The following is a 16,814-nucleotide window of genomic DNA, read 5'->3' on the forward strand; positions in this document are numbered from 1 at the left end:
TCCCCAGCCCCAGTGGCCTTTGGTTGGGGATTATGGGAGTTGAAGTCCAACAACATCTGGGGACCCAAGGTTGAAAACCCCTGATTTAGTGGATTCAGTTAGTAGATCTGCCTCTGCTGCACTGTGGGGTGGAGCATACATGCAAGAAGTAGAAGAGCAGGGAAGCAGTCTGGTTTGTTTGCTATGTAAGATTCCAAAAGTTGTACTATATTAAATTCCAAATCGTCTGATTTTACTTTACTCTCTGGTCAATCCTTAAAGTCATTCTGCCACATGATTCTCTCTATCTACATACATGCACTCCAGATGCTCATGAGAGGAGAGCTGGTTTTGTGGTAGCAAGCATGAATTGTCCCCTTTGCTAAGCAGGGTCCACCCTGATTAGCATTTGAATGGGAGACTACATGTGAGAACAGAAAGATATCCCCCTGAAGGCATGGAGCTGCTCTGGGAAGAGTACCTGCATGCTTGCATGCAGAAGGTTCCAAGTTCCCTCCCTGGCATCTCCAGATAGGGCTGAGAGAGTCTCCTGTCTGCAGCCTTGGAGAAGCCTCTGCCAGTCAGTGTAGACAATACTGAGCTAGATAGACCAATGGTCAGACTTGGTAGACAGCAGCTTCCTATATTCTCATGTACTAGTTTAAATTTGCATTTGGAGCATGTGTAGAGCAGCCATTCAGATTAACAGCCCTCCCCATGTGATAAAGGGACTAGGCTTGTGCATTTCGATTTGGGCACAAATTGATTTGTGCCCAAAAATGGAAATTTCAGATGATTTGTCTACAAATCGAATCCCAAATTAGACCTCCAATAATTTTTATTTACAAACCGAAATGACGTCCTCTCTGATCCGAATTTTGTTTACTTCAGAAACGCTTCAGAGCTCCATTTCAGCATTGCAATTGCATTGCAAATTGTCCTTTTTGTCTCTCCAGCAGCAACTGACTGTTTGTCAGAAGTATTAGCATAGCAGAAGATAAGATATGCAAAAAGGGACAAATGAAGACAATGACATTCCCTTGGGCGATTTAGTTAAGAGAAATGCACTGTATTGTGATGCAATTGTGTGCTGAGAATGAAACGATTAAGTTGAGTTGAGAGACGCCAATCCATTGTCAACTCTGTCTGGGCTGCTGAGATTGCAAGACTTCCTTTCCTCCTGCCCCCCCCCGCCCCCACCCCATTTTCTCCCTCTTTATTATTTTGTGTGTAATGATTAAGATTCCACATGCCCTGTCCTGTTTGCATTTAAAATATGTAAGCCCTTGCAGAAAACAAAACAAATTAACAAAATGCCAGCAAGTCTCTTTCAAGGTATATGGGAGGCACAAGCTATTATGCTTGGTTAAAGCAAAAAGCATACACTTGCTGCTGGGTTATTATTAACACACTGTGAAGTAACTCTTCTTTTACAATTGGACCAGCTCAGAGTGCATGCAGTAATATTTTAATTTCTGAGCTCTGATGAGCTTAATTCCAAGCAGGTATTCAGTTTCTACACTTACAAGTGGGGCTACCAGATGTTCAAGGCCAATGGACTCAAAGGGGCAGACCTACAAATATAATATTTAATATTATAAAATATTAGTTTGGGTGTTCCACTCAATTTCCTGGAGAGATCTTGAAAAACCTTCTTATTTAGGTTGAAGACCCAATCAGTTCCATACTTTGGCTCCTGCCCAGTTGCTATGTAATTCCACATAACTAAGTTCTCTAATTGCCTTCCTCTAATTCCCAGACTCCCATGGAATTGGCCTAATGGCTGCTTTCTTAGGAATTGTGAAAGTTGGAGTGTCTTTGGGGCAGATTTGGGGCAGATTTGGGGCAGAAAGGGGTCTGCTGGGGCAGAAAAGTGGGTTGGGTGGAAGTGCCCCAAGGGGTGCCTGCCATAACCCAGATTCCAAAGGAATAGGGCAAAGGGCTGATTTTTTGTGATTTGGGGAAGTTTGAGTGTCTTTAAGCTTTTCCTGCAGAGGGAATAATGGTGGTTTCAGTAGCCCCATAACTGCACTTGGGGGGCCACCGGTGTGGTGCTGAGTGAGTGGTGGTGTAGTGCACAGAGGGTGCCAACCACCCCTCTGGATTGCTAACCCATTGGGGTACTGGGCTTTGTTGTTTCTGAGGTGTTGAGTTTAGATTCTCTGGTAGCAAATGAGATTTTTAATGAAAAACCATGAATCCACTCTCATATGCTACCAGAGACTCTGCACTCAGAACACCTCTAGAACAACAAAACCCTGTACTTCATGGGTTGGCAACCCATGCGGGTGGTTGGCACCCTATGTGCACTACACTGCCACTTGCTCTGGGCCACCTCATTGCCCCCCAAGTGGAGTTATGGGACTGCTGAAGCCTCCTTTATACCCTATGAGGAAAATCTGAAAGATGTGTAACTTCATTAATTCTTTAAAAATCAGCCCTTTGCCAAATTCCTCTGAAAAAATTGTGGTAGCTTCCTTGCACCAATTGGGCACTACCAACAACCACACTCCACTCTGGGCCACCCGTCCCCCCCCCCCCCCCCCCCCGCGTGAAGCTATACTTTTCCTGAAACCTCCATTATACCCTATGAGGAAAACCTGAAAGATACGCAAACTTCAAAAATTCACCAAAAATCAGCCATTTCCCCAATTCCTTTGAAATTTTTGTGGTAGCTTCCACTCATTGGGCACTACAACCCCCACCCACTATTTTGGCCATGTGACCCATTTTTAATCCAAATTAATTCAGATTCAGATTAATCCAGATACAAAACAAAACTGGGGTGATTCGGAAGGCTTAATTTTGGACAAAATACAAAATGGGATTGATTAGGATTTGGTACAAATCAAAACAGAAAAAATACAGAGCGCACAACCCTAAAAGGGACATGCCAGAAAGGCATCAGGACATCTGTGGAAGATGTCAAATGGGCATGCTCCTGGTGCATCCCCTTTCTAATCATGGGGGCAAGAAATATATAATCTGAATGAGTCCCATGATAAATCTGTTCCGTGCCTGTGTTCTTCTAAAGGTAAAGTGTGCTGTTGAGTCAGTGTTGACTCCTGGCGACCACAGAGCTCTGTGGTCATCTTTGGTAGAATCCAGGAAGGGTTTACCATTGCCTTCTCCCTCACAGTATGAGATGATGCCTTTCAGCATCTTCCTATATCACTGCTGCCTTATGCCAAGTCAGACCATTCATCCATCTAGACTGGCAGCAGTTCTTCAAGAACACAGAGGCATTTCCTCCTACAGACCTCAGATCCTGGAAGTACTAGAAATTCAACCTCTGCATATGAGGTCATGTTATGACAAGCACACAAGTGACATGTGCGTGTGTGTGCGTGCATGTGTATTTTGATGATAAATAACAGGCACAGGGACACTGATCTGTAACCATAGCAAAGGGGAGGCAGTTTTGCCTTCTCCATAATTTCACATCAGATTGACTCCCCACCCACTGCCACCCCCACATGGGTGCTTTTTGTCCTGGGGTGGGGGAGGAACTCCCATTGGCACCTCTCTGTGGCATAAACTGAACCCTTGGATTGAGCTGCATCAGGAATTGATTCTACCTGTTAGTCCCAGCTTTGGTGCAATTTGACACAGGGCAAAGAGAGGCAGTCAAGCAAAGGCGGGAAAGCCAGAGGGCCAAAAGAGCAACTGGACATCGGTAGCCAACAACAGAGCCTCCAGGTTGCTCAAACCAGTGAACAAACCTGACCTGGAAGCTTGTATAGGGACCAGGAAGAAATAATCTGGCTTCTCGCCTATAGTTGTTAACAAGCTTCCACAGGCCTAGTTGATTGCCTAGTAGCTCCTGTCCTTGGCCAGAATTAAGTTGTGGCATAAGCTGAATGCCTGCTTGACAGAGGAGGGACCGTAGCTCTGTGGCAGAGCACATACCCGGCATGCAGAAGATCCCAGGTTCAATCCCTGGCATCACCAGGTAGGGGTTCATTCTAGGATTGGCAATCCTCCATGATTGGCCTAGAGCAAGGGTACACAACTCAAAAGCCCTGGTGGGCCAAAAATAACCATGATTTGGTGTGCAGGAGCCAAGGTCAATTTTCAGTGCATTCATTATTGCATTAGAATTAATTAACAATTAATGAAAGCAATTATTCTTATTATTTATTTATTCGATTTCTATACCGCCCTTCCAAAAAATGGCTCAGGACGGTTTACACAGAGAAATAATAAATAAATAAGATGGATCCCTGTCCCCAAAGGGCTCACTAACTAAAAGAACACAAGATAGATGCCAGCTACAGTCACTGGAGGTACTGTGCTGGGGGTGAATAGGGCCAGTTACTCTCCCCCTGCTCAATAAAGAGAATCACCACGTTAAAAGATGCCTCTTTCCCCAGTTAGCAGGGGTCTATTTATTTATTTATTAGCTACAGTATTTGTGGATCTTTCCCCTCATCAAAGGATTTGCAATTTTAATCAAGGAGAGTGGCCAGAAAATAGATCCTATCCCTGCTCAGTCAGTATGGCACCTGGAGTTAAGGATGTGCATGGAACCAGTTTTGCTGGTTCAGCTCGAAACCAGACTGGATTCAAGCCAGCCCAGTTCGGGCTCGGGCTCAGCCAAACTGGGTCCGGTCCGGTTCAGCCATTGAGCCAGGCAAGCCTTCTCACAGTATACTTGTAAAAGGGAATCTGGCAAGAATTCCCCTTTACAAATAAAGGGCATTCCCTACAGTAAATTGGGGGGTGGGGAGAAAAGCTAGTCTTTGCCTTTAAAATGAAGGCAACGGGGGCAGTGGAGGAAGCAGTGGCGGAGACATCAGAGACATTCAAGGTGGAGGTGGGGGCCTCTGCGCATATGCAGAGGCCATTACAGTGACCTCTGCATTTGTGCAGAGGCCATTTGTGTGGCAACTCTGGGCAACTATTGAAAGCAATCCTGAAGATTTTAATGGTTTGATTTTCTGAAAAATATTGCGGGTAGTGAACTTCAGGAATAACTTCAGTCAGAGTTGGCAACCCTATCTGAAACCCAAGAGGTCTGCTGCTATCCGTCCAGGCAACACGCCTTTAGAAGGACCAATGGACTGATTCAGTCTAAGGGGGCTTCCTATGATATCACCCAGGTTCATAAACCCTCTCTGGGTTCGAGTTCTAATACCTTTGCAGCAACTTTATACATCAAATCAGCATACATTTTTTGTGCTTATTCTTTCTCAGGCAGCATGGGTGGAAACTATACTGTGGCACCAGTCTAGAAGAAAAGAGGGCCTCTTAACCAAATAAAGAAATGTACATCTTGATGGATTAAATCTGCTTTGTCAATTACGATAAAGCCGGTGCAGGGGGGGGATGGATCTGGAAAACAAATTTATAACCACAGTGCAGTTTAACAAGTCTTTAGGTTAATATCATATTCCCTTCTGTTGGTTCAGACTCTGTGATCTTTTTGAAAGGGGGGATAAACGTGCCTAAGAAATTCTTTAGGAAAATAAATATTGTCTGTAAACCACATGACAAACACAGGGCAGCTCATTCTCTGAAACCCATCATGTGTGTAACTTGAATCCATATCCTCCTTCAGGTCCCAAAGGGGTTGCCTTGTCTGTATACTGAGAAAACTTAGCATTTTCCCCTACTGCTATAAGGGTGGCATTATGTCCCTGATGGTGAGAACAGACCTATAAATAAGAAAAGCAGGAAACTGCTTTGCCACAAATGGCAACAAATGGAAGGAAGGGACAAGACAAGTCCTTCTTCAAAATGCGGGCAGAAGAAACTATCATTTCAGGTGACCTAGTCCCAAAACATTGTTTCAATTCAGGCACCATCATGGAATTAACAACAATGATTTCCAGACAGTTGGAACCAACCAAGAACCAAAGATCAGAGGCGTATCTTTGCATTTTAAAAGAAAAGTCAACATTCTGCACCGTGATAACCCCAATTCTGCAAGAGCAAACTGAATTCTGCAGCCTCTGTATATTATGCAAAGTGGGCATGAGTCTGCATAACTTATTCTGACTGTTTAGTCCTTGATGTGATTTATTTTACTTCTGCTACTCAAGGAAAGAGACAGGGAGCTATGCTGAGCACATCAATCGCTGGAAATCATGTGCAGCAATTACTCTGGCTTCTCGTATTTCACCAGGCATGGATCACACACAGTCTTTATTAATTAATTAATTAATTAATTAGAAGATCTCAGCCCTCCAGCACACTGCTGCTCAGTATGATTAAAAACACAATAAAATAACAATAAACAATAAGATAAGCATATTCTTGCAACCATAAGAGCTAGAAGCTTCCAATAAAATAAAATAAAGACTTAGTAAGGCGAATTCTGAACCCAGAGTCTTCATTTCTGCAGAATCACACATAGATACAGCTCTGGCAAAAGGTCTTTGCATCTCATTGTCACATATGTTGCAGAAGAATAAACCTATGTTTTATTCCCATATACTTCTTTCAGAAACACTAGCTGACATTCCAACTAAATTACTCCTGAGTAGTTCAATTGAAATTAAGTAGTCCCATAGAGTAACTACTGAGTAGTACCACTGAGTAACTTCACCTGGATGTCAGCCATTGTATGCATTTCAAGTAACTACTTTGTACATTTAGGACCCAAAAAAGCAACCACACTCTGGATCAAATGTTGTTTACATGGTGTCTTCCTGGGGTGCAGTCATCATTTCCCCCAAAGAAAGTGTTCTTCCGATGGGCACAAAGGACTGTACACTCTCCAAGGCATTCTTATGAGGCAACACATGGTTCAGCGGTATCAAAACATGTCATGCTCAGCCCGTACTAAACATGGGGAGGCCGGCCTTAAGTATGACTGTTCTATCTCCATGAAGAATGGGTCAGGCCGTGCTGCCGCCTGCAGAATGAAATGGTTGCTTGGAAACCAGCTGCAGCCTCAAGGCTGGATATTCCTGAGTCAGTTGCTCTGAATCATTAAGTGAAAACAAGCCATTTGCCATCTGGTAATTACCTTTGGGGCTGAGGTGTAAATCCCTGTTCCTTAATCTTGCCGCCTTAAAGAAAACATGGCCTCATAGGTGGTCCAGATGGTGGAGGAGCTTTAGCACAATGAATAGAAGGGACCAGAGAAACACACTTCCCCACTCACAAAGGCACAAGCGGATGGCTTCGCAAATGCCTCATTCGACAGCTGCCATGGTCTTCTTCACATGTTATTTGAAAATGGGAATTGAAGCCCCGCCCCCAAGCCCATTGATCGTTTAACCTCACTCCCCCTTCCACACCGCTCATGCTTACAGCCTTCGTCACTTCAGTCAAAAGCTGTATGCACGAGTGATGCTATAGGAGGAGTAGGGTGGAATGATCGATGCGTCTGGGGTGGGACTTCTGTGTTCCCATTTTGTACAGTGTATGCAAACACACCATCCATTTCAAATAATGTGTGAAGAAGGCTCATGTGACGCAGCAAATATTTTCAGTTCATGGTGCACCTAACCATGCATACAAGGGCCTCCAGGAATATGGAGGTGCATGGTTCTCAGGAAAGTCTGAAGCTCCACTCTCGAACGAACTCAAGAGGAAACTGAAAAAACAGCAGTCTGGTTTTAAGGGCATTGGTTGTGGCTAGTTTTTGGTACCTCACAATAATTATAGGAATGTTAATATCAACGCAGGTCAAACAATCACCATATAACAGTGTTCTTCACTGCAAGGCCTGGGAGCCAATGTACTTCACTGCAGGCCCTGGCACTGTATGGAGGCAATCATTGCCACTGTGCCATGCTTCGCCAAGTGGTGGTGGGGCTCCTTTAAGAGAGATGGATCCCACTCAGGCCGCAGCACCATCTTGGAGGACGCACATGGGATGCTAGCAAGTATAGCCTTTTCCAGGGCTTTCCTCAAAGAGCTCTGTGAGGAAAGCACTGGGAAGAACTATACTTCCCAGCACACCATAGACACCTTCCAAAATGGCACTGGGGTTGACAGGGCTCTGATTCTCTTAAAAGGCCCCCACACCCAGTGCTAGGAAAAAGCATAGTGCAAAATGGCTCTCAGATTGAAAGCTTTTTGCCAAAGTAGCCTCCCACTTTAAAAATAGTGAAGATCATTGCCCTACAACAACATATACATTAACAATGGCCAAATTCAGAAGTAACATGAAACCAAAGTTAAATGGGGCAGAGGCTGGACTCCGTTATGTCCAAATTTGTGCAACCACAGTTATGAGGCAAAAGCAACCTCCAGTTTGCCTCGCCAAACTCCAGTTTGAATCTTTGGTTTGCCAGGATGGGAATATTTGCTGGGGGGTCCAGGGGTTGGGTTGAAAAGGCAGTCCCAACCAAGGATTCTTGGACAACTAATTTCTATTTTTTGCCCAAAAAGGTTAGGGGAGGGGAGGCAGCCCCTTCCCCTAGGGGACGTTTGCACTCCCTAGGCTTAATCATGAGATGGACCGGGCAGCAGAAACAGCATTGCCTCCTCTGTGATAATGATGGATGCTGATCCCAAGCGGACTGCTCACTCGTGAGTGTGTAAGGCCATGGGAACACCCCCTCACAACTCATGAGAAGAACCGTTTGTGGGCACCAAAGTGTCGGGCAGAATCTCTAATAATATGTGATAACCCTTGCTCCTATGTACAGCTCTCTCACAAAAGTGTCAGGCCATGTGGGCTCTATATCAAACCAGGTTGCTCTATATAGAAAAGCCATGGGGAAAGGTTCCCCGGCAACTGGTCTCCTTGTCTTGGTGACTGCCGCCAAATAGCTGTCACAGCATTTCCCCTGCCAGCCCGTCCACTCATGTGGACATGTGCACCCTCACATGTGTCCTGAAATAGTGACCCCACTTTCCTGAGGTTGCTGGAAATTGGGGCTCCCCTCTCCTGCGATTCCCCATGGTGGCAGATCTGCATACAGTGCAATAATGGCCCACACCTGGTAATGATGAAAGGGGTTAAAGATCTGTCCCCACACCCAGTGTTCCCCCTGTCCAGACACGTGGCTAGGCTCTGATTCATGGAGTGTCACAATCTCCTTTGAATCCATGAGAGGCTTTTCAGGGGAGGAGGGGGTTTCAGTGCAAAAATTATATTTTGCCAGAGAGAGGGGGGTCCCCACACAAGCAGGGGCCCCTTTGTTGGATTTGCTCAACTCATCAGCGTGCAGTCCAATGGAAGGCCTAGGGTACTCATTCCAGTGGTCCTCCTCAGGAGACTGGCCCTCTCATGAGAGTGCTAGTCCTCCAGCAGCAAGCTGCCAATGGAGCAGGAGTGTGGTTTGGTCTGCATGGACTCCTTTGCCAGAGTGAGTCCTCACAAGTGCATCCTAGGTCACGGCAGGACAGATACACACACCCCAGATCCTTTGCACCAGATCATAGATAGATAGATAAAGTTTATTACGGTCATAGACCAGTTAACACTAGATCATGTACATATCCCCTCCTAGGGAGTCATCATGTTACCTTCCCTTAATGCCCCCCAAGACACCACACACATACAAACCCCGAAATCATGCTTGTGTGGGACAGTTCTGTTGTAGGGATTTTAGGAGGTGTATGATGCATTTGTTGCCAGAAGAAATGCTGGCAAGGCATGGCATGGTATTTAAAGGGATTTAAATGCTCTTCCCATACCAAGGGCAGGCAGACCGTTCCAAAAAGGCACAATCATGCTTAGCACACGCCCTTCAAGATCGTGGCCAATTGCAGCCATTCTGGTGACGTGCTGACTCTTTCCTCACACTCTGGCTATGTAACTTGCTAAGATATGACCTCAGCAGCCAAGAGCAGGGAGGGGCCATCCTGGCCTGAAATTGGAGGCTGCAACAGCGGTTGGACAAATGTCTGCGATGCAATTTATGGTATGAAATTGAAACCACGGGTTGTTCAACCTCTGGTTTCATGTTATGTGCAAATTCGGCCAGCATGTATATCATATGGTTATAACCCTAACAGCAATCCTGTATGTTAAGTAAGTATTGTTATGCTCATATTACACTGGAGAATTAATGTTGTCTGCAAGTTATATAGCTCAGTCCTTTGCCTCATTTGCTAGTTGAAGACATAATTACATCTCATAATTACTAGACAACCTCAGTCTGCAAAACCTTAGATCTGAGCTATTTAGCAAAATAGCTAGATAGGGAGAACTGCGGAATGAATATAATTACAGCAGCCATAAGGCACTGTGACATAGTTAGTTCAGGCCACCAGAAGTAAGCCTGCTGCTCCCATTGCCCAATGGGCCAGTCAGATGCAGGGGCGTGGCTGGGGCACCAGGCACGGCCTCTAGAACCTGGTGGCCCAGGTTCTTCAAACCTGTTCACACAATGGGTGCTATACCCCTGAATGAATGAATGAATGAATGAACGAATGAATGAACGAATGAGTGAATGAGCCAGGGCTTCCAGCCTTGGGCCCCCAGCTGTCGTTGGGCTACAACTCCCATCAATGACCTTTGGGGAAGATGGGAGCTGTAGTCCAACAACAGCTGGGGGCCCAAGTTTGTTAACCCCCCTGGGCTTAGCCATCCGATGGCACTGGGGGGAACCGTTGTTTAAAATTGTCCTCTCTCTCTTAATGTGAACCACTTGCAAACTTGTAGCTCGATATTTGATGAGAAACAGTACTCTGTTGTCTGTAGCCCTGCTGCAGCTCCTTCTTTTAAAAGGCAATCTTTTATCAGAGTTGCATGTGTTTTCAATCAGGGTCACATGTGGCCGCAGTTAGACCAGGAAACTGATTCACAAGTACTTTCTGAGGCTCTCCTATCTTTCAAGCCCACCTAATGTTTCCTTCAGTGAGAGTACGGAGGGAAATAATCAGTTGGGCTTGCTCATAATGCTGCTTCCATGATCTGAATCATAAGTATGGCATTGTTCAAAGGAACAGCTGGTACCAAACTGAAAGCATTAAGTATCCCCTCTGAATAAAAAGAGGGGAGGGGAGCTCTGTGAAGCCTGTTAGTCATCATGTCTCCCAGGTACTGATTCCAGGCTGCAATTCTGCCCATTGCTTCCCCAGCTAAAAAGATTAGCTGTTAAGGTTTTCGGAAGGGAACATTTCCACACACAAGGAAATGCACAAATGATTCTTTCTTGTCTTCTAATCTCCATGCTTGTTGTACATTTCTTTCTTTCTTTCTTTCTTTCTTTCTTTCTTTCTTTCTTTCTTTCTTTCTTCACACATGGGCAATCACACTTCAAAGAGCAACAATGAAGCATTTAAGAACCACTTTTAGCCACAGTCAATTTACAAAGCTGCCTTTTGACCTCAAGGGCTTGATCTACACCAAGAGCACTGAAAGCAACCCCTTACTGTAAAATCGCCTCTCATTCATCGGACTACCACCCCCACCCCACCCCCGCCGCCCTTCACAACGAGAGACATATGCAGTAAGCAGACTCTATTTATAGGGTATTTGGGACAGCAGGAAGTGGAGACCAGATTTATAAAGCCTGCTCAATATGAATTTGACTTTTAATTTCCATGCTTCCAATTTTATTGCCCTTAAGACAACCTCTTGACGAGCTTCAGGAAGTTGCTGGGAGTCAGGAACAAGGAACCCCTGTTGCCAAACTGGGCAATAATGTAGAGAAACCCATGAATCATCTCAAGGCCTAACAAAATGTTACAGGGGACGTGTGTCCACCCCCATTGCCACACATGTCTCCCCTACACAGGGGCCTAACAAGATTGGAGCGGGCCTTGGGACAAGAGTGAAGATGGGCCCCTGCTTCCCCTGGGCCCCCACCTTCTTCTGTGGGAGGAGAGCTGGTCTTGCGGTAGCATGCATGAATTGTCCCCTATGCTAAGCAGGGTCTGCCCTGGTTGACATTTGAATGGGAGACTAAATGCGTGAGCACTGCAAGATATTCCCCTCAGAGGATGGGGCTGCTCTGGGAAGAGCACCTGCCTGCTTGCATGCAGAAGGTTCCAAGTTCCCTCCCTGGCATCTCCAGAATAGGGCTGAGAGAGACTCCTGCCTGAAGCCTTGGAGAAGCTGCTGCCAGTCTGTGTAGACAGTTCTGAGCTAGATGGACCAGGGTCTGACTCGGTAGAAGGCAGCTTCCTATGTTCCTCCTATGTCTTTGCTGTAGAAGAACAGTATATATGGTGTGGGGCGGGGGACCGTCTCAGCTTGTCTTTTATCTTACTCCTATGCAAATAATATCACAAACTCTCCAAGCAGGGGAGGGCTTCTTAAGGGCCTGAGGACATTGTCCCACCTTGTTCAACTACACCTACACATCTCCCCAGTAACATCTAGTTAAAAACAAACAAACCAATGTAACATAATCATATTCAGTATCCACCACCACCACTCTACTTGCAAGTAGCAGGCAATTAGCCATTTTGGAAGGGCAGTATATAAATCAAATAAATAAAATAAATTAATTAATCAGAGTGGAGACAAAGAAATGCCCTGCAACAGACCATCACTTAATGTGCCTCTTTTATTCATGCATGCATGCATGTATGCATTCATTCATTCATTCATTTTCATTTATTTCTGTCCTACCCTTCAGGATAAAAGATTCTCAGACTAGCTTGAAAAAAGAATAAAATAAACAACAATCCACAAGATACAGGAAAACAGAAAAAACCCTCTAAAACAAAAGTAAAATACCTAGTGCCAAAAAGAAACGAAACTTGGTGCCAAATAAGACTTCCTAGGAAGAGGATACACCTGGATGGGTGCTACACAGAAGAGGCTCTCACACAGTTCCCAGTCCAAAGAATTCCAAAGCTTTGGAGCCATGACCGAGAAGGCCCTGCCCCACCAACCTTTGATGGTGGCAAGATATGAAGAGGAGCCTCCCTGCCCTGAAGATCTGAGTGGATGGGCAGGATAATATGGGAATGTATAAACTGGCAAGGTTGGACACTTGGTGGGGTGAAAGAACAGAGAGAGACACAGATCCGCCAACTCTCCCACTTTAGATGTGAGTCAACATTAGCTGATCTTCCTTCATTTCCACATGTGAAATGTGACTCTGCTTTAAGATACCAGATAAGCTGCTTTGTCCTAAGCCAGACCACTGGTGCTCTAACACAGAGCCTAAGAACTTCTGCATGCATGCAAAGCAGAGAGTCTAACAATGAGCTACAGCCCCATCCCCAAAGAGAATTGGCAATTAAGGATGACCTCTGAGATTAAAGCCAAGTACTTTAAAACACACCTTGGTTCCTGTACAAAGAAGACGAACATTGTTCAAAGTTCTGCTTTGATTTAGCTACCTCTCTGCAAGACCTCCATTATTTGTCAAATAATGATCTGGTTAACACAGTCATTAGAATCAATGGCCACATTCACATGTAACGTGGGACCAAGGGTCCAATGGACCCACGGTTCTGCCCTCCCCCCTACCCTGTGATCTAACCTTTCTGTGTTCGGATGTAACTGCCAGGACCCAAACTGCTCTCATGGAGAATGCAGAGAGGAGGGGGAACTGGCTGCACGAGTGGGGGAATTGGCTGCTGGGCTTCCTCCTTTGCATGAAAGACAGCTGCAGCAGCCAATCGGAATGGAGAGAGGAAGGAGCTTCCTTCCCTCAACTCTGGTCTCGGAGAAGGCTGCCTCCAGTTCAGCACCCCAAACTCAAAGCTCAGGTAGCAACAGCGAAACCCACAACAACCCGAGGATTCAAATTGGAGTTTGAGGAGAGAAAGCTCGGGTCACTTTTTGAATGGGACAGAGGTTCAATGCATTTGGATGTACAAGAAATCCAACCTCTTCCCCATTTAACTCCAGTTTCCCATTACGTGTGAATGCGGCGTATGTTTCATGTGGATTACTGACATTCGTGTGATTGTGTGAACTTGTGCCAAGGTGGTTTATGGCTCAAGATGAATCTGAGATTTCTTAGGATGGGTTCACACAATCTCACTAATGTTGGTAACCCACATTAAACCTAGATTAAAATCATTGTATGAACCAAGCCAAGGATAACTTTGTCAAATCCGAGGTACCCAAACAAGCTCAGATTTAACATCTAATCCTGATTTTCAAAGACTGACATGTGCTGAAGGGAAAGCCGTACAGTGTGAATACCAAGTCCAGAAAAGAAAGAGACAAAACAGAATTCAGAAACAAAAACAAAAGTCAGACGAAGGCAAACATGGATATAGCTTGTTGCATTTACACAGAAATACACGGGAAAGCCAGGCTGCATTTCGGAAATCCTTCCTTAGTTGTGTGGTACCAAGTCTGAACAGTTAACAACCTCATATAATGGTGCCGTTGGCAAAGAATCGGCCATTGTCAGGAGGGCAATAGCTCTCAGGGAAAGCTGGCATGAGCTCTGTGCCGGACTCCTGTGAAAGTAGAAGCCATCTGATAATCATCAAACATCGCAACCGGCTTTGCAACAACACAGCAGTGAATTGTTATTACTCCTTCAGTCTTTTACTTGCCTTACCAGATGTCTGCTTGGAAATACACAGGGAAGTCTGGTTTTGCACCTGCCATTATTGTGCTTGCAGGAAATTGAAATGCTGTGTCCAGGAAAACAGATCGGAGCTGGGTTTCTGGAGGCCAAGTTCACAGCGCAGAAGGTGGGTTCATCACTCCTGCTACATAGGACAGTATGGGTGAACCCAGTTGGTTGGTTGGTTGGTTGGTTGGATGGTTATATTTATTAAATATATCTAAGAGAATTTAAATTTTATTTAAGGGTATTTAATGCCTTCTTTGTTATGAACTCTGCCACCTATTAAAATCTTCAAGAGCGGCTTGTCTGAGGGACCCGCCAGTTCCTCTGGTGATGACTCAAAGAAGAGCCTTCCCTGTAGTTGCCCCAGAGCTGTGGAACACACTTCCTGCTGAGATTTGAGCTGCTCCATCCCTGTTGGCTTTTAGGAAACAACTAAAGACGCATCTCTTCAGCAAAGCCTTTTAGCTATTTTATTCAGCCATTTTAATGGTCTAGTTATTTTAATTTGAGCTTATATATGTTGTAATTGTTTTAAAATTTATTGGTTTGTTTTATTGTTGTAAATCACCTAAAGACTTCGGTAGTGGGCGGTATACAAATATGTTAAACAGATAAACAAACAAACAAATAAATAAATTTATATCTCACTCTTCCAAAAGGCTCAGAGCAGCTTACAGAATTCTTTAGAATTAAGAAAACTGTCCCAAAAAGGTCCAAAAACCTTTTTAAAAAAAAATCAAACAAAAATTAAAAGGGAGGAGGAAGTTGCCAAAGGGGGAGGGTCCAGAAAATACTTGGTTCTCCTCAGGCCGATGGAGGGGCCTTGCTGCTTGCCTCGCCTTCTGCTGCAGCCTGATCACAATGACTGTAGAGGACAACCTGGTTCTTCACAGAGGAGAGAAGCCAGAAGACGATTCTCCTCAGATGGGGCATGCCTATCTCCTGACTGTGGGCTTCCCAGAGGCATCTGGTGGGCCACTGTGGGAAACAGGATGCTGGACTAGCTAGGCCTTGGGCCTGATTCAACAAGACTCTTCTTATGTTCTTATTTCCATTGTTCCATCTGGTATCTCTAAGTAGAGCTAGGAATGACCTCTGACTGAAACCCTGGATACCGCTGCCTGTTAGTGTCGAGACAATAGTGAGCTAGATCAGGGATTCTCAATGTTGGATCCCCAGATGTTACTGGACTTCAACTCCCATAATCCCCAGCCCCAGTGGCCTTTGGTTGGGGATTATGGGAGTTGAAATCCAATAACATCTGGGGACCCAACATTGAGAATCCCTGAGCTAGATTATCTTACTGAATAGAATGCAGCTCCATATCTACTGGTGGAGCAAAATGTGCCCAAAAGCCCTTTCTCTCCAAATATCCATTTTCAGGCTTTAAACATCTGATAAATTCCTAGACTGGAAAGGCAACTTGACTATTGGTCTCTGTACAATTTTGACTTGTTTTCTAATTAGGCTGCAACATTCAATTTGGCATCTTCCATTGCTATGAAACCTTTCAAGAGTTTATTCTCTGCAAAAACAAATAAAGTGACTGGATCATGCTATAGACTCTTGGTGGTACCCTGGACAGGGAGAGGAGAGTCATGAATCAGTTCCACATCTGGCACTGAGTGTTTATATGTTCTAAGAGCACATGCTACATTTCTGTAAAACAGAACGCCTTGAAAAGCGCCGGTCGAAGCGGAAACCATCCATATGACTGAAAGGACCTGCACTATTCTCCCAGGGAGCTCGGCGGTGAACTCCCAGCTTGAGTGGCTTTTCAAATGTACACAAACGTGTTTCTGATTTGGTCGCTCTTTTTTGCGGCGGGAATGCCTTCTGAAGTCTGTAGAGGTAAAAGGATCAGCATGAAACCTAAGAACTGTGTGCTTTGCTTCTAGTGCCCAACACCAACATACTATTTCTAAGGAGCTAATTGGACTCCCTCCTCTTCCCTCCCCCACCCTCCATCTTTTTCAAACAAGACCCCAGATCAGAATTAATTTGCAGCTTTAATTGTATGTTAGCTCCATAAACGCCCTTGGTTAGATCATCAAAATATAACTTAGGAGCAATGGTGACAGGTTAATTATAATAAGCAGTAAGATTATAGTGTGAAAACCATTAGAGTTGGCAGGTTTTATAGTGTGTGCTTATAGCAAACTATACATAGAAACCTAAGCACTGGATTAATTCACCCAATAAGCAAATAGTGTGAGTGCTGCCTCTTTGCCCCTTGTGTATACAAACCTGCCTTATACTGAGTCAAACTATTGGCACATCTAGCTTAGCATTGCCAGACTGACCAGCACTGGTTCTTCAAGGTGACACGCAAGCATTGAAGCCACTGAGGGATGGGGTGTGGTCAGTGGGTGTGGTCCTCCTTCTCCCCTCCCACATGTATGCATGGGAATATGTCTGCATGCCCTTAAACTT

The 16,814-nt window shown here is 44.9% G+C and overlaps 2 long non-coding RNA genes across 5 annotated transcripts in view; one reads left to right on the plus strand and one right to left on the minus strand.

Moving 5' to 3' along the window:
• LOC128323879 (uncharacterized) overlaps window positions 1-15,023 on the plus strand; it is a 41,114-nt gene extending 26,091 nt beyond the window's left edge. The window contains exon 3 of the long non-coding RNA XR_008306509.1: window positions 12,474-15,023. This is a non-coding gene — a long non-coding RNA (uncharacterized LOC128323879). The remainder of the gene's footprint in view (window positions 1-12,473) is intronic.
• LOC128323877 (uncharacterized) overlaps window positions 1-16,814 on the minus strand; it is a 206,957-nt gene that overhangs the window by 116,202 nt on the left and 73,941 nt on the right. The window lies entirely within an intron of this gene.

The sequence above is a fragment of the Hemicordylus capensis genome, chromosome 4 (genome assembly GCF_027244095.1).
Source record: "Hemicordylus capensis ecotype Gifberg chromosome 4, rHemCap1.1.pri, whole genome shotgun sequence".
NCBI lineage: Eukaryota > Metazoa > Chordata > Lepidosauria > Squamata > Cordylidae > Hemicordylus > Hemicordylus capensis.